Here is a 20,705-nt window from a genome sequence, read left to right on the forward strand (position 1 = left end):
CTCATCGGGAAGTCGAACAATGATGGAATACTACTGCACTGGAGGAGTACTACAGTACGCTTCTAGCATTCTAACACCGATTGAACTACTGCATGTCCACCTCGTGCGGGAGGGAGAGCGTGTAGAGAAAGCTTCTCCTAGTCTTCCCAGCCACCACGCTCATGGGCGAGGGAGGGATGCTCCTGCCTTTGTGTGTATGACAGGTGGGCCCTACAGGTGTGTGGCCAACCTGTCATACAGCCAAAGGGAGGTGCAGTTAAGTCCACGAGGGAGAGGATAATCAAACTTCTCATTGATGTACGAGTTGACGCGACACATTAAAGCACTTCACTCGATATATTTCAATAATTTGCGTGTGTGACTCCCAGATGCAGAGGCCGGGGGTCATCATCCTCCTTTTCCAGAAAAAACCAGACGCGTGTGTGAGAGGACGAGTGCGTGCATGCACCTCTTGTCCTCCTGTATAACGTACTACTAAACTCAGAGTACAAGTTTTTGTGGGTGGCACGATGGTGCGTGCGAGAAGTCCCGAGAGATAGGTTTAATGCATTAATTGCAATGCATGCATGCATAAAGTACATGCATTGGTCAATTTTCTCTTAATACTTGCATGCAATGATTTAATTCACCTTGGAATCTGAACATGTGTTGGGGACAACCAAATTGAGCCTTATAAAATGGAAAAACTAAAATTTTGAGATAAGGCCTATAAAAGCGGAAAGGAGGGAGTGGAAAAAGAAGTACTCCATTCGGAAATAGTGCCGCACTTTGAAACTAGAACCTTCAATAAATTTTGAGCTTGCGTCTCGTCACATTCCAAATTACTCCACGCTATATTGAATTGCAAACCTGTTCACACCGATCACAACCTAAATGGTTTCCCACGTAGGAGCATATTAGTACTCGGTTATAAATACTAGTATGCCAAGATGACTGCACATTCCTCCTCAACTCCTCATCCACAAAAACAAACAAGTCATTCAGCATCCTTCCCTTGAGTCTGCCATGGCCAGCGTGAGTTCTGGGTCGAGAGATTGCCACCAGGGAGAGGCGAGCATGGAAGCAGAAGCACGAGAGATGTCCCACCTTGCTGCGAGAGCAGCCGACATGTCCCGCCGTGCGGAAGTAGCAGCACAGAGGTCCCGCCGCGCCGCTGAAGCAGCACGGAGGTCCCGCCATGCCGTCGATGCAGCAGACTGGTCCGGCCGCGCCACGGAAGCAGCAGAGATGTCCCGCCACGCCACGAATGCAGCAGAGATGTCCCTCCGCGCCGCGCCGTCCTGGGAAAATTTCTTGCGGGCAGGCGACGACTGTTACAGGTGCATGCATGCGATCGTCCATAGCTAGATGGATCATATCTCTGGCTCGGCGAGGTTGTAGGACGACATGATAGCCTCATTTGAACAGGCTACCGGCGTCATCCGTCAACTAAGGGAGGGCAATGAGAGGCTCTGGGCCGAGCGTGACCTGCTGAGGGAGAAGATCGTCCGAAGTGCAGACTTGCAGGAGGAGACTAGTGCCTTGTTGAAGAAACTTATGGACGGGAATGACATGCTCCGCAACGAGCACCAAAGGCTGGTGGAGGAATCCGTGGATGTTCTCAAGCAGCGTCTTGAGGACACGAAAGAGCTCATCGCCGCTCTCCGCGGAGACTAGTTTCCTGGTTTCTTTTGATGTAATAATCGGTTTTGGATGTGGATTGTGTCATCAGTTGTGAAATGTTGGGTTCTAGCGCAGATGTTTGGCCTTTGTTGGCCTCTTAGGATGTTGCGATTTCAATCTGGTAGCTTTTAGTCATTCGTGTTAGGCTGGAGTTGTGCTGAACTTCTTGTGAATTGTGGTGGTTTTCAGTAATGAAAATCGGAAGGGGCAAGCCCTTCTTTGATCAAAAAAAATTTAATCGTCCTTATATATTCATCAGTCTTGCTATAAGTCGCAGTAGATGCTATATAGGTCCGTCGGATCTTACATCAAGATCCGTGCTTTTAGATTTTCTTTTTTCTCTCTTAAATCTCAGTCGAGTGAGACATAGCCACATCATTAAACAGAGGCTCGGGCGCCATTGATGGAGACCTTGGGAGAGAGGTGGACGGCAGATGGAGGTCAAAGGGCTCTCCTCCCTATAAGCACGCGCAGGGGTATGATCGCACGCCTCTCGTACTCAAATAGCTACCCTGCACGGCGCATCCTAGATAATAAAAAATGGGGATGCGTGGCGGCACGTAAATGGTACTAGTAAGTAGAACGCCCACGGTTTCAATAATACTTGTGTTTCCAATTGTAACGTGACAGCACTTGTTCCAAAATGACTTTGTTGATTGTTAATGTGTGCGCCTTTGCAAATCGGACTGCAAATTTACCACATCATGCTGGTGCCATGTCATGGCACCAAGCCAAGTTTCATTATTTTCATGCGTGTTTTGGATTTACAAGAATTAAAAAACTAAGTTTCTCAATTTTTCCAACCCAGCCACGACACCCAGAATTTTGAACTTCATTCCCATTTCTTGCATGGAACCTAGAAATTTACCAGAGGATACACATGTGATTTTTCAACCAACTTTGGTGCACTGGAACATGTGCTTGTATTTCAAATTTTAATTATGCGCACAAAGGTGACATGTTCCCTCCCAGAACCACGAGCCTTCTTGAGAGAAGCTCCGATTTGCAAGAAGCTTATACCAAAATCTGTTCCTATTCGGCCAATTTTTTTACCGCGGCATGGTACTACCATGACATGACACCATGCCAAGTTTCATGATTTTGAAACCAAGTTTCTCAATGTTCTCGACCGAGCCACGATGCCCAGATGTTTGAATTTTATTCTCATTTTTTGCATGGGACCTACTCCCTCCTTCCATCTATATAGGGCCCAATGTGTTTTTCAAGACAGCCTTTGACTATTGACAAGATTAATAGCACATGAGATGTATACTATGAAAATTATATTATTGGAAGCTCCTTTGACATACAAAATTGAAGGTATGCTTTGTGTAAGTTGCATGTCATATATTATAGCTCGAACGTTTGGTCAAAGTTAGCCTCGAAAAACGCATTAGGACCTATATAGATGGAAGGAGGGAGTAGAAATTCACCCAAGGACACAAATGTGATTTTTCAACCAACTTTGGTGCACGGGAGCATGTGCTTGTAGTTCAAATTTGAATTATGCACACTAAATGACCAAAAACTCAATTAATGTGTAAATAAGGCCAAACGAAGCCGGAATAATTGCAAAATTTAACAGGGCACTCATGTAGTTCTATGTTGCCTTTGTAAATAAGCTCAAGGGGGACAATGTATATCGTTTCGCACTCAAAGGTGGCACGTTCCCTCTCAAAACCACGAGCCTTCTTGAGAGAAGCTTCGGTTTGCAAAAGCTTATACCAAAATTTGTTCCTATTCGGCCAATTTTTTTACCACAACATGGTAGTACCATGACATGAGATCCATGCCAAGTTTCATGATTTTCAGACGTGTTTTGGATTTACAAGAATTTTAAAACCAAGTTTCTCAATGTTCTCGGCCGAGCCACGATGCTCAGATGTTTTAATTTTATTCTCATTTCTTGCATGGGACCTAGAAATTCACCCGACTACACAAATGTGGTTTTTCAACCAACTTTGGTGCATGAGAGCATGTGCTTGTAGTTCAAATTTGACTTATGCACATTAAATGACCAGAAACTCAATTAATGTATAAAAAACGACAAACGAACCCGGCATAATTCCAAAATTTAACAGGGCACTAATGTAGATCTATGTTGGCTTTGTTAAGAAACTCAAGGGGGGGCAGCGTATATCGTTTCACACTCAAAGGTGGCACGTTCCCTCTTAGAACCACGAGCTTCCAAATCGGCCCAATTTTTGACCACAACATGTTAGTGCCATGACATGACACCATGCCAAGTTTCATGATTTCCAGGCGAGTTTGATTTACATGAATTTAAAATCAAAGTTTCTCGATGTTCTCGGCCAAGTCATGATGCCCAGATGTTCGAATTTCATTCTCATTTCTTCCATGGGACCTAGAAATTCAACCAGGGACACACATGTGATTTTTCAACCCACTTTGGTGCACCGGAGCATGTGCATGCAATTCATATTTAGATTATGCACATTAAAAGTCCAGAAACTCAATTAATGTATAAAAGGCCAAATGAACCCGAAATAATTCCAAAATTTAACAGGGCACTCATATAGTTCTATGTTACCTCTGTAAATAAAATTAGGGGGGAGGCAGCGTATATCGTTTCGCACACAAAGGTGACACGTTCCCTCTCGAAACCACGAGGCTTGTTGAGAGAATCTCCGGTTTTGCAAGAGGCTTATACCAAAACTTGTCCCAATTCAGCCAAAAATTATATGTATGAAAACAGGGTTTAGATTATCCCAAACATCTCGCTACCTAGACCGATAATGTACTATGATTTGAATTCAACATAAAATGGATACAAATATTTGAATTGGAGAGCGTATGGTACATGTAGTTCATAGTGAAATATGATTACTGCTATATGTATGTTTTTTGTTATCAAGATAATATTTAAATTATTGTATAACTTGACAACAATCATATTCAAGTAAGGAAAATTGATTCAAATTTAATCCATATGGTAGATGACAATATATATGTTCAGATGGTGGAGTAAAATGTTCATATATGATGGAAGATCAAAATGTACGACTACATCAATTATAAACCGCAAGGTCACCTAACGATATATTCGAATTCAACATAACGTGGATTCAAAAATTGAAATTCGAGATCATGGCATCTGTAATCATATAAAAAGGGACATTACTCTTTCTTTGGTGGGAATTGATTTGTTTTTTGTTGTTGTTGAGGGAAGTGCGAATCGATTTGGTACTGTGCAGGGTAATCTTGTTCTCCCGATTTTTTTTTACATTTTTCTTATAGTTTTTTCAATGGCATCTATAGAAATATAGTAAAAGGGGACATGACTCTCTTGTTTCTTGTATGAATTGTTTTTTACACGTTAAGTTTGTTCTGCCGAACAAGGAATCCGCACCTTGTTATCCCGAAATTTTCAAGCTCGAGTATCTTTTGTCTCACCTGCTTTGAAACTCCCGCTTCTTCAACTCGCGTCGCGCCTTGTTATCCCGAAATTTGGACACGTGCGAGAACTCCCTCCTCATCCGAAATCGCTCCCGCAGCCCAGACACGCGAAATCCCCCTTCTACCCCTCAACCGGAAATGAAGTTCCACGTCGGGGTGTCAAAACCGGTGGGGGTATGCTGGTAACTTACCCTACATTTCGGACAAGCGCGTCCCTAAGCTTGGCTCACCCCTCCCCCTTCGCCCCCCATTCGTACACCGGGGCTGCCAAAACCCGTGAAACCCCACGCTCCTCCGTCGGCCTCCCGACTGTCGCGCAGCCGGAGACTCTTCCCCGACTACGTCGTCCACCGCAACAGCTCGCCGTCCCTCATCCACCGCACCGGATGAGGATCCGTAGTCGATCTCGTCGTCCCGCCAGATCAGCCGCCCCGTCCTCCACCTCCAAGGAGCTGCCCCGATGTTCGCCTCGTCTATCGCACCACCTCAATCCCCACAGCGCCGTCTTGACCTCCCCCACCGGAACCGCAACACCCTCACCAATTCCTCCGATGAAGCCGAGGCCAACTAGGCGCCACCAAGGAGGTTCTTCCCTCACCATTGCATTTTATCTTTTATTCGATCTCACGGGCGCTGCCGGTGCTCGATACCGAGCAGACATGGCGTGTTTCCATCGACGGCGCCGTCGCCGGCCACATCATCTATGACGTCTCTCCCCCATGTCGTTGCTTCCTCGGCGGCCACTTCCACAATGGCACTAGCTTCAGCTGCTTCGGCTCTCGCTCGCGCTGCGGCTCTGTTCTTGTTGTCGGTCATGCTGCTGCACTGCTCCTGCTTTCGTTCGTGGTGCTGCTCTGCTCTTGCTCTCGCTTGCGCTCCTGCTGCTTTTGCACGACCTCCGGCAGCTATAGGAGTTGCTGCTTTAGCACTCGCTCGCGGTGCTACTGCACGACTTGCTCTCTGCTAGTGCGTTCGCTGCTCGAGCGTCTGCTGATTTAGATCACTCCTTCTTTGCTACTAGTGCTCGAACGCCCTAAACATCTATTGCAATGCTTTGTTACTAGTTCAATCAGTTTCGACAGTGAAATTCAGTTTCGACTGTGAAGTTCATTTTCTTTAGTTAAGTTCAGAGTGAGCAGTACTTACAGCATCTGTCAGAGCAGCCGTGGTGCAGCTGATGCGTTTTACATCTAGCACTTTTTTGGTGATGTATTTTACATCATCGATTGTAGATGATATTAGGGTCCCACTTCAGATTAACGTTGTCTGTCTTGTCATGCTTCAGCCTCATCGCCGTACACCTTAGCGGAGCTGCTCCAACGATGGAACCGTCCATCACAACGGAGCAGTACCCTCGGCGCCATTTCCAGAGGCCTCGGATCTTCTTCCCCACCCCTGACAGTCACACCAGCATCATCACCATCCTCCACGTCCAACCCAATGATGTTGAGGTCCACAAGGCTATGCCAAAGAGGTTGTACACTCGTCGCTGTAATGCCCCGAGGCCGTTGCGCCAGGTGTCTTCCAGTTATTCGCTGTTGTTGCCTTGTCATTTGCTTTAATGTCGCATCTTTTCATGTCATCATCCGCATTGCATTAGCATGTTTTCAAAACTTGCATCCGTCCGGGTTCCCCCAGTTCCGTTCGTTGTCCGTTCTGAGCCCAGACACACTTGCACCTGCCCGCGGCATGTCCGAAATAGTATTTTATAAGTGGCTGGAAAATGTTCTCAGATTGTGTTTAAAGTTGGTGTGTGGTCTTATTATAGTGTAGATAGACCGCCTATCAAGTTTCATCGCATTCGGAGTTCGTTTAATAGCCCAACTGTTAAACTATAGCGGCATTATAGCCGGTCAAATGTCAGACGTTTTCGGTCTCCGGAAACCGTGCCAGGCTGCATCTCCCCCCTTCTCTCAGACCAACCCTGAGGGAGTCCTGGATTAGGGGGTCTCCAGATAGCCAGACTATCTCCATTGGCCGGATTGTTAGACTATGAAGATACAAGATTGAAGACTTCGTATCGTGTTCGGATGGGACTCTACTTGGCATGGAAGGCAAGCTAGGCAATACGGATATGGATATCTCCTCCTTTGTAACCGACCTTGTGTAACCCTAACCCTCTCCGGTGTCTATATAAACCGAAGGGTTTTAGTTTGTAGGGCGACAACGACAACATACAATCATACCATAGGCTAGCTTCTAGGGTTTAGCCTCTCTGATCTCGTGGTAGATCTACTCTTGTACTACCCATATCATCAATATTAATCAAGCAGGACGTAGGGTTTTACCTACATCAAGAGGGCTCGAACCTGGGTAAAACATCGTGTCCCCTGCCTCCTGTTACCATCCGGCCTAGACGCACAGTTCGGGACCCCCTACCCGAGATCCGCCGGTTTTGACACCGACAAACCCGCTCTCCACAGTCCACCTAGACCCATCCTACCCCTCTTTGCACAGTGCATCGAACCCCTGCGGCGGCCCTTCCTTGATTAGCTTCACAGCGTCTAGCTTGGCCCACTGCACCTTCACACGGGCGAAAGCCCGGCGTGCACCTTCGATGCAGACAGACCGCTTGATGACCTCCAGCCATGGGCAGGCATCCACAAGCCGCCTCACCAAGCCGAAGTAGCTGTCCGGAAGGACGTCGCCAGGCCACAACCGGACTATAAGGCCCTTCATGGCCTGTTCGGCCGCCTTGTGCAGCTCGACCATCTGCTTCAGCTGGTCGCTCATTGGCACCGGATGTTCGGCCTCAGCATACTGAGACCAGAACAGCTTCTCCGTCGAGCTTCCATCCTCGGCCTGGTAAAATTGTGCGGCATCAGACAAACTGCGGGGCAAATCGTCGAATGCTCCTAAAGAGCTCCGGATCCGGGTAAGTAATCGGTAATTTACTTTTACATGCTTGCTTTGCATATAGAAAGCCTTACCCGCCGCTATCTTCTTCATCGCGTCGATCTCCTGGAGGGCCTTCTGGGCCTCGGCCTTGGCACTCTTTGCGCTCTCAAGGGCCGCGACAAGCTCAGACTCTCGCGTCTTCGAGTCAAGCTCCAATGCCTCGTGCTTCGTCACGAGATCCTGGAGCTCTTGCTGCACCTCGGCCACCCGAGCCTCGTGCCTCTCTCGCTCGGTGCGCTCTTTGGCTGCTCCCCTGGCAAACATACAATGATCCTGTCATTTGGCAATCGCGTCCTTTTTTATATATAAATATCTATACACGAGGTATTACTTACCCTTGTTCTCCTCGAGCTGCCTCTTGGCAAGGCCGAGCTCTTTCCTGGACCCCTCGAGGTCCTGTTTCAGTACGGCGACCTCTGCAGTCAGTGCAGCGGACGCCAGCAGCGAAGCCTGCATATGCATATTGACATACTTATATTAGACTCCCGCGATATTATTTGATCCTCTGTTCGTCTTTTCTTTCTGAACACCGAACAAAGCATCAGGGGCTACTGTCTATGCGGTAATATTTCTACTACATTTTAAAACACTTACCTCAAAGCCTGTTAGAAGGCTGGCACAGGCTTCAGTCAATCCGCTCTTGGCGGACTAAACCTTCTGGATCACCGCACTCATGATAGTGCGGTGCTCATCGTTGATGGAAGCGCTGCGAAGCGCTTCCAGCAGATTGTCCGGTGCCTCTGGATGAACAGAAGTCACCGGCACAGGCGTCTTGCCCCTCTTAGAAGGAGGCCGCCTGCCCGAGCCCGGAACCGCCGGAGGGTCCGGCGCGGTGTTCGGCTAAGAGCCGAACTCAGAGCTCTCGGGTGCCCCGTCCCCGCGGCTCCCGGAGTCCGGAAGGTCGCCTTGAGGCGCCTCCAGGACTGTTTCCCCTCGACCCGGTGCCTCTCGAGATAGCACCTCGGCGTCGTCAGTAGGATGAGGGGAGGTGGCGGTCGGGACTGGATCGCTATCCATGTCTGACAAGCCCAGGGAGCCGTCCGATGATACATCGATGCTGGTTCGCGGCGGCCTGCATAATCATGTTCGGCGTTGGGAAAGCAGTGCGACAAAGGAATGCTATGAGTTACTCTGGTATCCGAATACTTACGATCTCCCCAGGGGCTTGGCCCAGGGCAACCACTCGTCTTCGCCCTCGTCGGCGGCGGTGGAACTGTCCGGAAGGAGAGTCCTCCCCTTCTTGGACCCTTCAGCCTCCCCAGTTGGGGCGGCCTTCCTTTTCTTGTCTCCCCCGCCTGGACGGGGAGCATCTTCTTCTTCCTCCTCGTCTTCAGGGGAAGAGTGTGTCGTAGATTTATCGGACGACGAGTCCGATAACACCTGGCGTCGGGAACTCTTTCCGGTTCCCTTGGCCTTCTTGGTCTTCTCCGGCACCTTGTAAGGAGCCGGAGCCAGCATCTCCATCAGGAGAGCGCTCGCAATGTCTTCGGGCAAAGGGGCCGGACAGTCGATCTGGCCCGACATCTCCACCCAGTCCTATCAAAGGCCTGGAGATTAGACCCCACACATAATTAAGCTAGGGAAGATAAATGTCTTACGGGACGTATTGAACTCACCGAACGCGCTAAGCACTTTGCGCTTAGTCCATGATCCTCGGTGAGAGAAGGAGGGACCTCGGCGCCCTAGACAGCACCTTCCAGACGTCCTTGTGTGTCGTATCAAAGAGCTTGCTCAGAGTCTAGTGCTGGGCCGGGTCGAACTCCCATAAGGTAAAATCCCGTTGTTGACACAGGAGGATTCGGCGGATGAGCATAACTTGGACTATGTTGACAAGATTGAGCTTCGTGCTTGCCATACTCCGGATACATATCCGGAGTCCGTCCAGCTCCACCGATGAACCCCACGACAGGCCCTTCTCCTTCCAAGAAGTGAGCCGTGTTGGGAATCCGGATCGAAACTCGGGGGCTACCGCCCATTTGGCGTCGCGCGGCTCGGTGATGTAGAACCACGCCGACTGCCACCCATTTATTGTCTCCATGAAGGAGCCTTCGAGCCATATGACGTTGGGCATCTTGCCCACCATGGCTCCGCCACATTCCGCTTGTTGGCCTCGTACCACCTTCGGCTTGATATTGAAGGTCTTTAACCACAGTCCGAAGTGGGGCCGGATGTGGAGGAAAGCCTCACACACGACGATGAATGCCGAAATGTTGAGGATGAAGTTCGGGGCCTGATCATGAAAGTCCAGCCTGTAGTAGAACATGAGACCACGGACAAATGGATGGAGGGGAAACCCTAGTCCACGGAAGAAGTGGTGAAGGAAAACTACCCTCTCGTGAGGTTCCGGGGTAGGGATGATCTGGCCCGCGGCGGGCAGCTGATGCGCGATGTTCGCGGCTAGGTATCCGGCTCCGCGCAGCTTCTTGATGTCTCCCTCCGTGACGGAGGAGACCATCCACCTGCCTCCCGCTCCGGACATGATTGGAGAAGGTTGAGGTGGGAAGTGCGGACTTGGGCGCTACAGCTCGAGTGTGCGAAAACAGATGGGCAAGGGAGGGAGAAGGTGTGGATAGAAAGGAGAATCCTTATCCCTTTATATGGGCGGACGAAACTAAGCATCCCCACTTGCCTGGTAAAACTCGCTTATCCCCCAAGCGCCGCAATTGATGGCGCAGTTGGGTTACCCGCGCCCGTATTGATAAGAATCCCGTAATAAGGGGACACGATCTCTGCTTTGCCAAGACGTGTTGAAAAACTGCCTCGCGTTATGTGTGGGGCTGGTTAAAAGAAACGGTTCGAATAATCACCAGGCCATGACGTAATGTCATGCTGCCAGAACAAGCTAGCAAATTAGATCTGTGAAAATATTATTCTCTCTACGGTGGAATGTGGAACTTATTTTGCAGGGTCGGACACTATCCTCGTATTCAAATTCTTCTGTGATGTATTCGGAGCAGGAACCCGCCTTGCAATGCCGAAGACAATACTGCGCACCGGACTCATCGTCGTTGAAGCCTGGTTCAGGGGCTACTGAGGGAGTCCTGGATTAGGGGGTCTCCGGACAGCCGGACTATCTCCATTGGCCGGACTGTTATACTATGAAGATACAAGATTGAAGACTTCGTCTCGTGTCCGGATGGGACTCTACTTGGCGTGGAAGGCAAGCTAGGAAACACAGATATGGATATCTCCTCCTTTGTAACCAACCTTGTGTAACCCTAACCCTCTCCGGTGTCTATATAAACCGCAGGGTTTTAGTCCGTAGGACAACAATGACAACATACAATCATACCATAGGCTAGCTTCTAGGGTTTAGCCTCTCTGATCTCGTGGTAGATCTACTCTTGTACTACCCATATCATCAATATTAATCAAGCAGGACATAGGGTTTTACCTCCATCAAGAGGGCCCGAACCTGGGTAAAACATCGTGTCCCCTGCCTCCTGTTACCATCCGGCCTAGACGCACAATTCGGGACCCCCTACCCAAGAACCGCCGGTTTTGACACCGACAAACCCGCTCTCCACAGTCCACCTAGACCCATCCTACCCCTCCTTGCGCAGTGCATCGAACCCCTCGCGCGCATCCGCAAGCTGTCCCGGACCTGACCTGGACAGTCGTCACCGTTGGATCCGGATCATCCCCAAACGTCTACAAAACATCACCGTTTTCTTACTTGGCCTCCCTAGCCTATTTTTCTTGACCGTCCGATTTTGATCAGAGGGACGAGTTAGCCCCTAACCTAAACTCTTCTGATATAAATATCAGATCAAACCCTAGCCTATTCTGTCCCATCCATACGTGTCCGCTGCCACCACTATTCTCTCGGGATCTATCCCGCATCCTGTGACACCCCAAATTTTTGGCCTTGTTTTATTAAATTAAATTTTTTGCCAGGAATTAAAACTTTGATTTTTTGGACTCCCTTTTGATTTTTTTAAACATTTCCTTTCTTATTATCATTGAGTTGTTCCCTAAAATGAAAACCTTTCAAATATGTTATTGGACTTGTTTAACCTCTCAAGAAAAACTTTTCTTTTATCAGTATAACTAATTACCTAATTAATTTGCTTGATCTTTGTTTTCTTGATAAATGGTTTTCCAAGGTTATATGGCCATAATTGAACTACAACCATTTGATGAATTCACTTAAAATTCCAACCAAAATTTGGAGATGTCATGTGATGTTTTTAAATCACTTTTATACAAAAAATATCTTTTATTCATGAAATATTTTGAGCTCTACACTCAATTTTTCTTCTCTGGTCCAGAGTGCAATTTTGCACTACAACCCATCTAAATATTTCTTTCTAGCCTCCACAAAAATTATGGGATGTTGGTAGTAGCATATGATTCAACATTATGCAAAAACCTAGTGCTGTTCTTTCAAATTTTGAGTGAATCAACCTCTTTTCCATTCTGGTCCAGCCTTGTGATTTCTACTGCAACCCTATTTATTTTTGCTCCAGTAACCTTGTGCCTTCTCCTACTTGTAGACAGCCCTACCAAACCCCTAAGTCCAGGAGCATGCACCCATTGGCATATTTTTGGTTCATGAAATAATGTCATTCACATCCTGTCCAGATTTGAAGTTCTGCAAAACTTGCACTATCAAGTTTGTGCTTTCCACCAACTAACCTCACCACCCTCTTGTGCATCCAAAGAGACCCCACTCTGGAAGTTTTGGCCACTCCAAGTACTGCCTAGATGCCTCTGGCATTTTGTCAAACACCCTGTGAGCATGAACAGATTTGGCATGATTGTAAGTTTGTGTTATGAACTTGACCACCTGACCAAACCACCTTGTCCCTTGTTACCCTTACTAAACCTAGCCTAGTCCTGTTGCTTGCCAACCTCACATGTAACCTGTAGCATGCCACGGCGTTGTATCGAACACCTTCCGTGCGTGCACTGGACGCGCCCGGAGCGCGCGTATTGCACGAACCGCGCCCGAGCCGACACGCTGGCCCCCCTGGTTTTGGCATGCTCTGCAGCACCACGCCACGCACTCCCCCCCCCCTCACAGCAACGCGCCAAGCCGCCCTGGCAGCCTACAGCGACGCCGACAGAGCTTTTGGCGGCACACCGGCGTCCGCAGCGCGCCTCTGCCATGGTCGGTGCCGCCAAAGCCACCCCGGCTCGCCACCTGCCCCTGGGAATAGCGCAAGCTTATCCCCTCGCTCGTCGGCTAGCTCTCATCGCCTCCACGTCGCCCTGCAACACAGTAAGGAGGTCCGCTGACGAGCTCATCCACGGCAGCCATGAACCGACTTGGAGACGCTATATAAAGGAGCCCCGAGCTCGTCTCCGCACACAGGAAACCCCAAGCCATCTCCCTAGGACCCCCATTGGCAGCCAATCGACCCGGGGAGGTCTCCTTCCCCATCTCCGGCAACCGCAGCCGCCGCCACAGCCCCGGCCATTCCGGCACCACCAGGGCCTCCCCCTCTCCGTTCTCTTCACCAGGAACCTTCTCATCCTCCCGTGAACTCGTTCCCCTGCTCGATTTTGATCGGGAACCACCGCAGCCCCAAACTCACTTCGCCCCCGAAGCCATCTCCGCCGCGAAGCTCGTCGCCGGCAACTCCGTCCATGTCGGCGACCATGGCGGGTACCCCCGAGTTCGTCTCGACCTACTGAGCACACCCATGCGCTCAGATCACCGAGGGACGCCGCCATTCGCCGGCGAGCCTCGCCGGAGCTCCGCCTCTCTTCGGTCAGGGGGAGACGACGCACGCGTGGACCAGTCAAACCTGACCAGTGGGCCAGGCGGGCCCACTGTCGGTGACCCACGCGCAGTCCATGCTGGATAAGTGGAGGCGTATTTCCAGAGTACACCTTCGACGTGTACGTATATTCGAAACGTTTTTTCTTTTTCTGTTTTAATTTTAAATAACAGATTTTGACCAAAACTTTGACTGAGCTTAACTTTTTAAATATAACTCCAAATGAATTGATTCTTTTTCCTACATCTCTCAAATTCTGTCTAGTTTATTTTAAGATTTATTTGAAAATTTTCCAAACAACTTTTTTGTACTGTTTTTGAAATATGTGTTATTTGCATATTTTTGAAAATAGGATTTTGGAAGAGAAGAAAGCTTTCAAAAGATTTGGAGTGCACCCCGCCTTTCCACACCATGAAGGCAAGCATTCTGAACCCCGGAATAATATTTTTTGGTGTGTTAGTTGACATGTTTATAACACCACCTTATATCGGAGAACTTGTTATTTCATGTGATATGATCATTTGCATGAATGCATATAGTGATTTCCTTGCTGTTGGAAATGAATATACTTGTGATGGTAATCCTCCTCATGTGCCTTGCATGCATGCCGGAAAGGAATCCGGGAAAGCCTCTGCCTTGGGTAGGAGTGAGCTTGTCGCCGGTCCCCGTCGGGACGGTTATGTCCGGTATGGCATGGTAAGGTATATTGAGTGGTGATTTTGTTGGTTGAAATATATTTGTTATACATGTCATGCAGGGAATTTATAAACCTCCTGAGTCGACCGTAGACCGAGTCTTGTTCCAGTAACCCCCATACTTGCCTCGTACTACCACTTGTCCCTGCCGCAGGTAGGGTACGGTTCAGTAAGTCGTCAACCCCTTTCAAGCACACACCGTACAGAGAGGCCATGGTGGAAGATACCGGTTGTAGCCGGTAGGCAGGCCACCTGGTCCGGGGGCATGGGTGTTTCCGGTTGGGACCGAGAGGGGAGGCCACCCCTTAGAGCGCGCGATATAAATTTGATCCCATGCTACGCGAGGTTGTAGCCTCCCCACTTAGAGTTTTGCTTAACAAGTGTCGTGGGTGATTCCAGACACCGGTGAGTTAAGCTGGTGTGTGCAAGTCAGGTGTGTTTTCAACTAAAAGGCCATAGACGGAATTAGTCCCGATGGACTAAAGGAATCCGTTACTCGTGGGTAAAGAGTACACCCTCTACAGAGATTAAACCTATTCGAATAGCCGTGTCCATGGTCAAGGATTACAGTCTGGGATGGGTCAAGTGTTGGTCTTAGTGTCGGTCTTCGGAGGTGAAATATTGTTAAACCAAACTTGGATACCGACTGGTTACTTGTGAGGACCATGATTATTATTTTGTGATGGACTAGCCCGTTGCATTATTTGTATCCCTGGGATGGTTCTACCTCCTAGATATTCATTGTGATCATTTATTTTATGAGCCCTTTATGTGGTGTCGCTCAGACGCTCGACTGTGGCATTTCTTTTATAAGCCCTTTATGTGGTGTCGCTCAGACGCCCGACTGTGGCATTTCTTTTATAAGCCCTTTATGTGGTGTCGCTCAGACGCGCGACTGTGGCATTTCTTTTAAAGCCCTTTATGTGGTGTCGCTCGGACGCCCGACTGTGGCATTTCTTTTAAAGCCCTTTATGTGATGTCGCTCGGACGCCCGACTGTGGCATTTCTTTTAAAGCTCCTTATGTGGTGTCGTTCAGACGCCCGACTGTGGCATTTCATTTAAAGCCCTTTATGTGGTGTCGCTCCAGACGCCCGATCGGTGCCTTTTATTATTATTATGTTATTACATTTTCATAAACAACCTGCTTGCATGCATAAAAGATGTTTTATTTATGACTGACGATGTGATCATAGAATTTTTCAGTGCATGATTATCAATTATATTATCCCAGTGTTCATAATGTTTGTGAGTACATTCAAAGTACTCACTGGCTTGTCCCTGGCTATTGTATTGGCCAGATTTCTGCTTGGAGAGGAGCGTTGCGGTGACATCCCCGGAAACTAAGCAACGGTGATAGAAGCCTCGCGAAGATAGGAGTTGACCTGGTCAGCTGTTCCTGTGGGAAATGGAGTCCCATAGACACTGACGATCCACAAACCGCTTCCGCCATCAACCACTAGAAACCCAATTGTTGTACTCACAGGCCCGGATGGTCTTGTACTACATGTTTTGTATTTTTGCTTGGAATTTCTGTATCAAGTTGGTGCCTCATCAGCTAACAGTAATCCTGGGGCTGGTGAGCACGACGGCCATTTTCTGGAAATCAATGTCCGGAGAATCCGGTCGTGACACATCCACCTCGCTTTCAGCCACCCACCAACCAGAGTAGTGCCTGTCCCATTGACCCATCCATCCATCGATCCCCACCAACCCCTGCTCCTCCTCAGTTTCCACGCCCGACCAATCAGCCTCTTTCTGCCCGATTCCCAGATCGAGCTTGGCTTGATCCCGAGCTCCTCTCGTGCTCCTCCCTGCTCCCTCGCTCTCAATTGGATCAAGTGGAGAAGCCCCTCGACCTCGACCACCTGCCGCCATGGACAAGCGCCACCACCGGAGATGCCCCGTCCGCCGCCCGAACCTGCCAAAACGAGCTCCAGCAGGGCCGCCCTTTCCTTCCCCGCGCTCTCCTCGCGTCCTTCTTCTCCCTTCTCTCCTCCCCACTCACCTGAGCCTCTCTCTCTCTCTCTGCCCGCAGGAGCATGCCGCTGCCGCCGGGATCTTCTCGTCGTCATTGTTGGTCGGATCTAGCTACCCCTACTTCCCCTCGAGCCTCCCTGCCTTGATCCGTTCGTCTCCGCGACGTCCTTCCGTGCCAAGCCCCCTCCAGCCGCGGGTCTCATTCACTGCTTCGAGCGGCAGCAGTTCGGGCAGAGGAGGATGGAGCCTCTGCCTCGACACCCCGCGCGTCGCCTGCGTGCGTTGACCATTGCGCAAGGCCTAGCGGCGCCCAAGGCCCCGCTCCAGCGAGCGGCCCAGATCTACCAGCCCAGCCGGCCCGTCTTCTCCTCAGCCCAAAGTGAGCAGCCCCAACGCCTGTTCCTGTTGGGCCAGCAAGATTCGGCCCAACGCATGTTTTTTTCCGGAACGTTTTTCCATTTTTTCAGAGAACGATGTTTTGCAGATAGGTCCCTAAATTTCATGCATATAATAACTTAATAACCGTGCATCGGATTAAAACAATTTATATATGAAACTTGCTTAGAATTTTGTCTAGTTTCATAATATGTCATTTTCATCCATGTTTAAAATGGTTAAAATGTTGTTTGTTTAAATTTGCTCCTATGTCATGCTAAAATGCTTTAATTCATAACTAAATAACCGTAGCTCCAAACCTAACAAACTTTATATGTAAATGGGGTAGAAAAATGCATAGTTTAACTTGGTGGCATCACTTTGAATGTTTAACAACTCTAAAATATGGTTTAGGGCAGAGCCGTACCAAATCCTTAAATTGCACATGAGGATTTTCCGGAATTGTTGTTCGTTGTTTCCGGCCTCATTTAAACTTGCCTAGATAGGTAGTTTTCATATGCTTAACCTCTTGCCTTGTTTAACAACATTTAATATTGTTGAGTACATAAACAAGATTGAACTAAATAAGTCACGTGGGGTTTCGTCAATGTGAACGGAGTTGCATATTGAGCTCCACTTAACTTGTAGGGTTGCTTGTGCACTTTGACATGCCAAGCTTCATTAAACAGGACATGCATCATACTTGATTGTGCATCATGCCATGATTATGTGATGGTTGTTTACCATGATTGTTTGCTTCTTTCCGGTGTTGCTTCTTCGGGTTGGTTCCGATAACGTCATGTTGTGAGGATTCGTTCGACTACGTCCGTTTATCTTCTTCATGGATTCGTTCTTCTTCCTTGCGGGATTTCAGGAAAGATGACCATACCCTCGAAATCACTTCTATCTTTGCTTGCTAGATGCTCGCTCTTTTGCTATGCCTATGTTGTAATACCTATCACTTGCTTATCATGCCTCCCATATTGTTAAGCCAAGCCTCTAACCACCTTGTCCTAGCAAACCGTTGTTTGGCTATGTTACCGCTTTGCTCAGCCCCTCTTATAGCGTTGTTAGTTGCAGGTGAAGATTGCAGCTTGTTCCATGTTTAGAACATGGTTATTTTGTTGGGATATCACAATATATCTTGTTTACTTAATGCATCTATATACTTGGTAAAGGGTGGAAGGCTCGGACTTATGCCTGGTGTTTTGTTCCACTCTTGCCGCCCTAGTTTCCATCATATCGGTGTTATGTTCTAGGATTTTGCGTTCCTTACACGGTTGGGTTATAATGGGAACCCCTTGACAGTTCGCCTTGAATAAAACTCCTCCAGCAAGGCCCAACATTGGTTTTACCATTTGCGACCTAGCCTTTTATTTACCTTGGGTAGGCCTGCCCAAGGGTCATCTTTATTTAAACCCCCGGGCCAGTGCTCCTCTGAGTGTTGGCCCAAACTGAGCGATGTCCGGAGCTACCAGGGGCAACTCTGGGCTGGCCCACCCAACGTCTGCCTCATCGGGTGTGCCCTGAGAATGAGATACGTGCATCTCCTATCGGGATTTGTCGGCACATCTGGGTGGCCTTGTTGGTCTTGTTTTACAATTGTCGACATTTTTTGTAACCAGGATTCCAAGCCTGATCGGGTCTTCCTGGGAGAAGGAATATCCTTCGTTGACCATGAGAGCTTGTGATGGGCTAAGTTGGGACACCCTGCAGGGATTTGAACTTTCGAAAGCCGTGCCCGCAGTTATGGGCAGATAGGAATTTGTTAATGTCCGGTTCTAGAAAACCTGAAACTTAACTTAATTAAAATGCATCTACCGCGTGTGTCGCCGTGATGGTCTCTTCTCGGCAGAGTCCGGGATGTGAACACGGTGTTGGAGTTATGCTTGACGCAGGTTGTTCTAGGATCACTTCTTGATCATAGTTTCTCGAACGTGCTTTGCCTTCTCTTCTTGCTCTCATTTGCGTATGTTAGCCACCATATATGCTAGTCGCTTGCTACAGCTCCACCTCATACTTTTACCCTTCCTAAAAGCTTAAATAGTCTTGATCGCGAGGGTGTGAGATTGCTGAGTCCCCGTGACTCACAGATACTTCCAAAACCAGTTTGCAGGTGCCGATGAAACCATGCAAGTGACGCCATCGAGCTCAAGGAGGAGCTCGATGAAGATCGTGTTTGTTATGTTGTTTCGTTTTTCAGTTGATCAGTAGTGGAGCCCAATTGGGATGATCGGGGATCTGTGTAGCATTTGGGGTAGTCTTCTTTTATTTTGGTTCCGTAGTCGGGACTTGATTGTATCTGGATGATGTAATGCTTTATTCATGTATTGTGTGAAGTGGCGATTTTAAGCCAACTATGTTTTTTCCCTTATGTATTACATGGGTTGTGTGAAGATTACCTCACTTGCGGCATTGCTTTCAATGCGGTTATGCCTCTAAGTCGTGCTTCGACACGTGGGAGATATAGCTGCATCGAGGGCGTTATAAGTTGGTAATCAGAGCCTTCTCCGACTTAGGAGCCCCCTGCTTGATCAAATCGTTGGTGTTGTTGAGTCTAGAAAAATGTTTTTAGTCATTTAGGATTATATATATCGGAGAGTAGGATTCTTTTTACTCCTCAGTCCCTTCGTCGTTCTAGAGAGGCATCCTGACGTAGATTTTTGACTCTTCTCATCTAAAATTTCACTAAAAAAATTAGGATCGCGCAGGTATCTTGGAATCGTTTTGATGGTTTTGTGACGAGAGCATTGTTCTTGGTGCCTCCTGTCATTTAGGGGTTGTGGCAGTGTCCCAGGGAGTTGAGCTTCGAGGTGTTGTCGTCACAATTTTATCGTTGCAATTCTGGAATACCTGAGTTTCGCCGACATCGAAAATCTCCTTTATGCAGTTGCTGGTGAGATAACCTCGACGCCACCCAGTACTGGAGCGGGAGTTCGGGAGTATTGCCATAACTCGTATAACGGATGCTTTTCGAAGGTTGAGGTAAACGATTTCCGAAGGTTTCTTGGTTATGTGTTGAAGGATGGATACAGCTGGATGTAGGATTTGTTAGTTTTGGGTGAGATATTATGCTTCCCCTGTATCCCCAACACCTGATTGCATAACCGGAAAGTTTCGGGAGTTTATAAGTGGGAATTCAAGTAGCTCTTAGGATATCTTTCCGACAGATGTATGATACGAAATTGGGGTTCGACGTCTAGTGGTCCGCCTATCCATGGTTGGTTTTAGAGTGGTCTCGTTGTGTCTTAAAGAGTCCTTGGCTTTGCTGACTCGGGGACGCTTTGTATGTCATGTGCACTGCCTTGGACATGATGGTGCTGTACGATCGAGCCCATGTAGGCCCCACCACGAAAACTTTGGACAAAATCTCTATCATATGTTTGTTCCGGCTTATTTTCCAAGCCAATCCTTTGTTTCGTTTTGAGTTGTGGTATTCGAGTTGCTTCAATGTCAAGTGTTGACTCCGTACCTTCGTAAGTGGTGTTCTCATATTCCTATGTGAATACTAATCCTTTTCATTTATTGAGATTGTCATGTCAATTCTTTTCAACCAGCGTGTTTCCTCGTCAAGTGGATCCGATCATTTCAACACTTGCAAGAGCTAATCTCAGTCTTCGTCAACGGTGTTTGTTTCATCCGTCTCCAAATTGTCTTTGTTTTCCCACCCTCCCACCCTTTTCCCTTCAAGACTTGGATTTCTTAATCGTTATCCATTTTATTCATGTGAAGTCTCTTCTTTCTTTTCATCAATATTCTTATCCGGTGATTCTCAGGAAGATTCTAACGGAGCTTCAAGTTCATCACTCTTCACTCATTTTCTTCTCCGGTGGATTCAATTCAAGCTTTGTGGATCATATCCTTTTCCTCGTTTCAAATACCTTCTCATGCCGGTGCACCTCATAATCATTCCACGCTCACTATTCTATTGTTCCGGACTACTCAAGATATCTC

This window comes from Triticum urartu, chromosome 7 (assembly GCF_003073215.2).
Source record: "Triticum urartu cultivar G1812 chromosome 7, Tu2.1, whole genome shotgun sequence".
Classification (NCBI taxonomy): domain Eukaryota; kingdom Viridiplantae; phylum Streptophyta; class Magnoliopsida; order Poales; family Poaceae; genus Triticum; species Triticum urartu.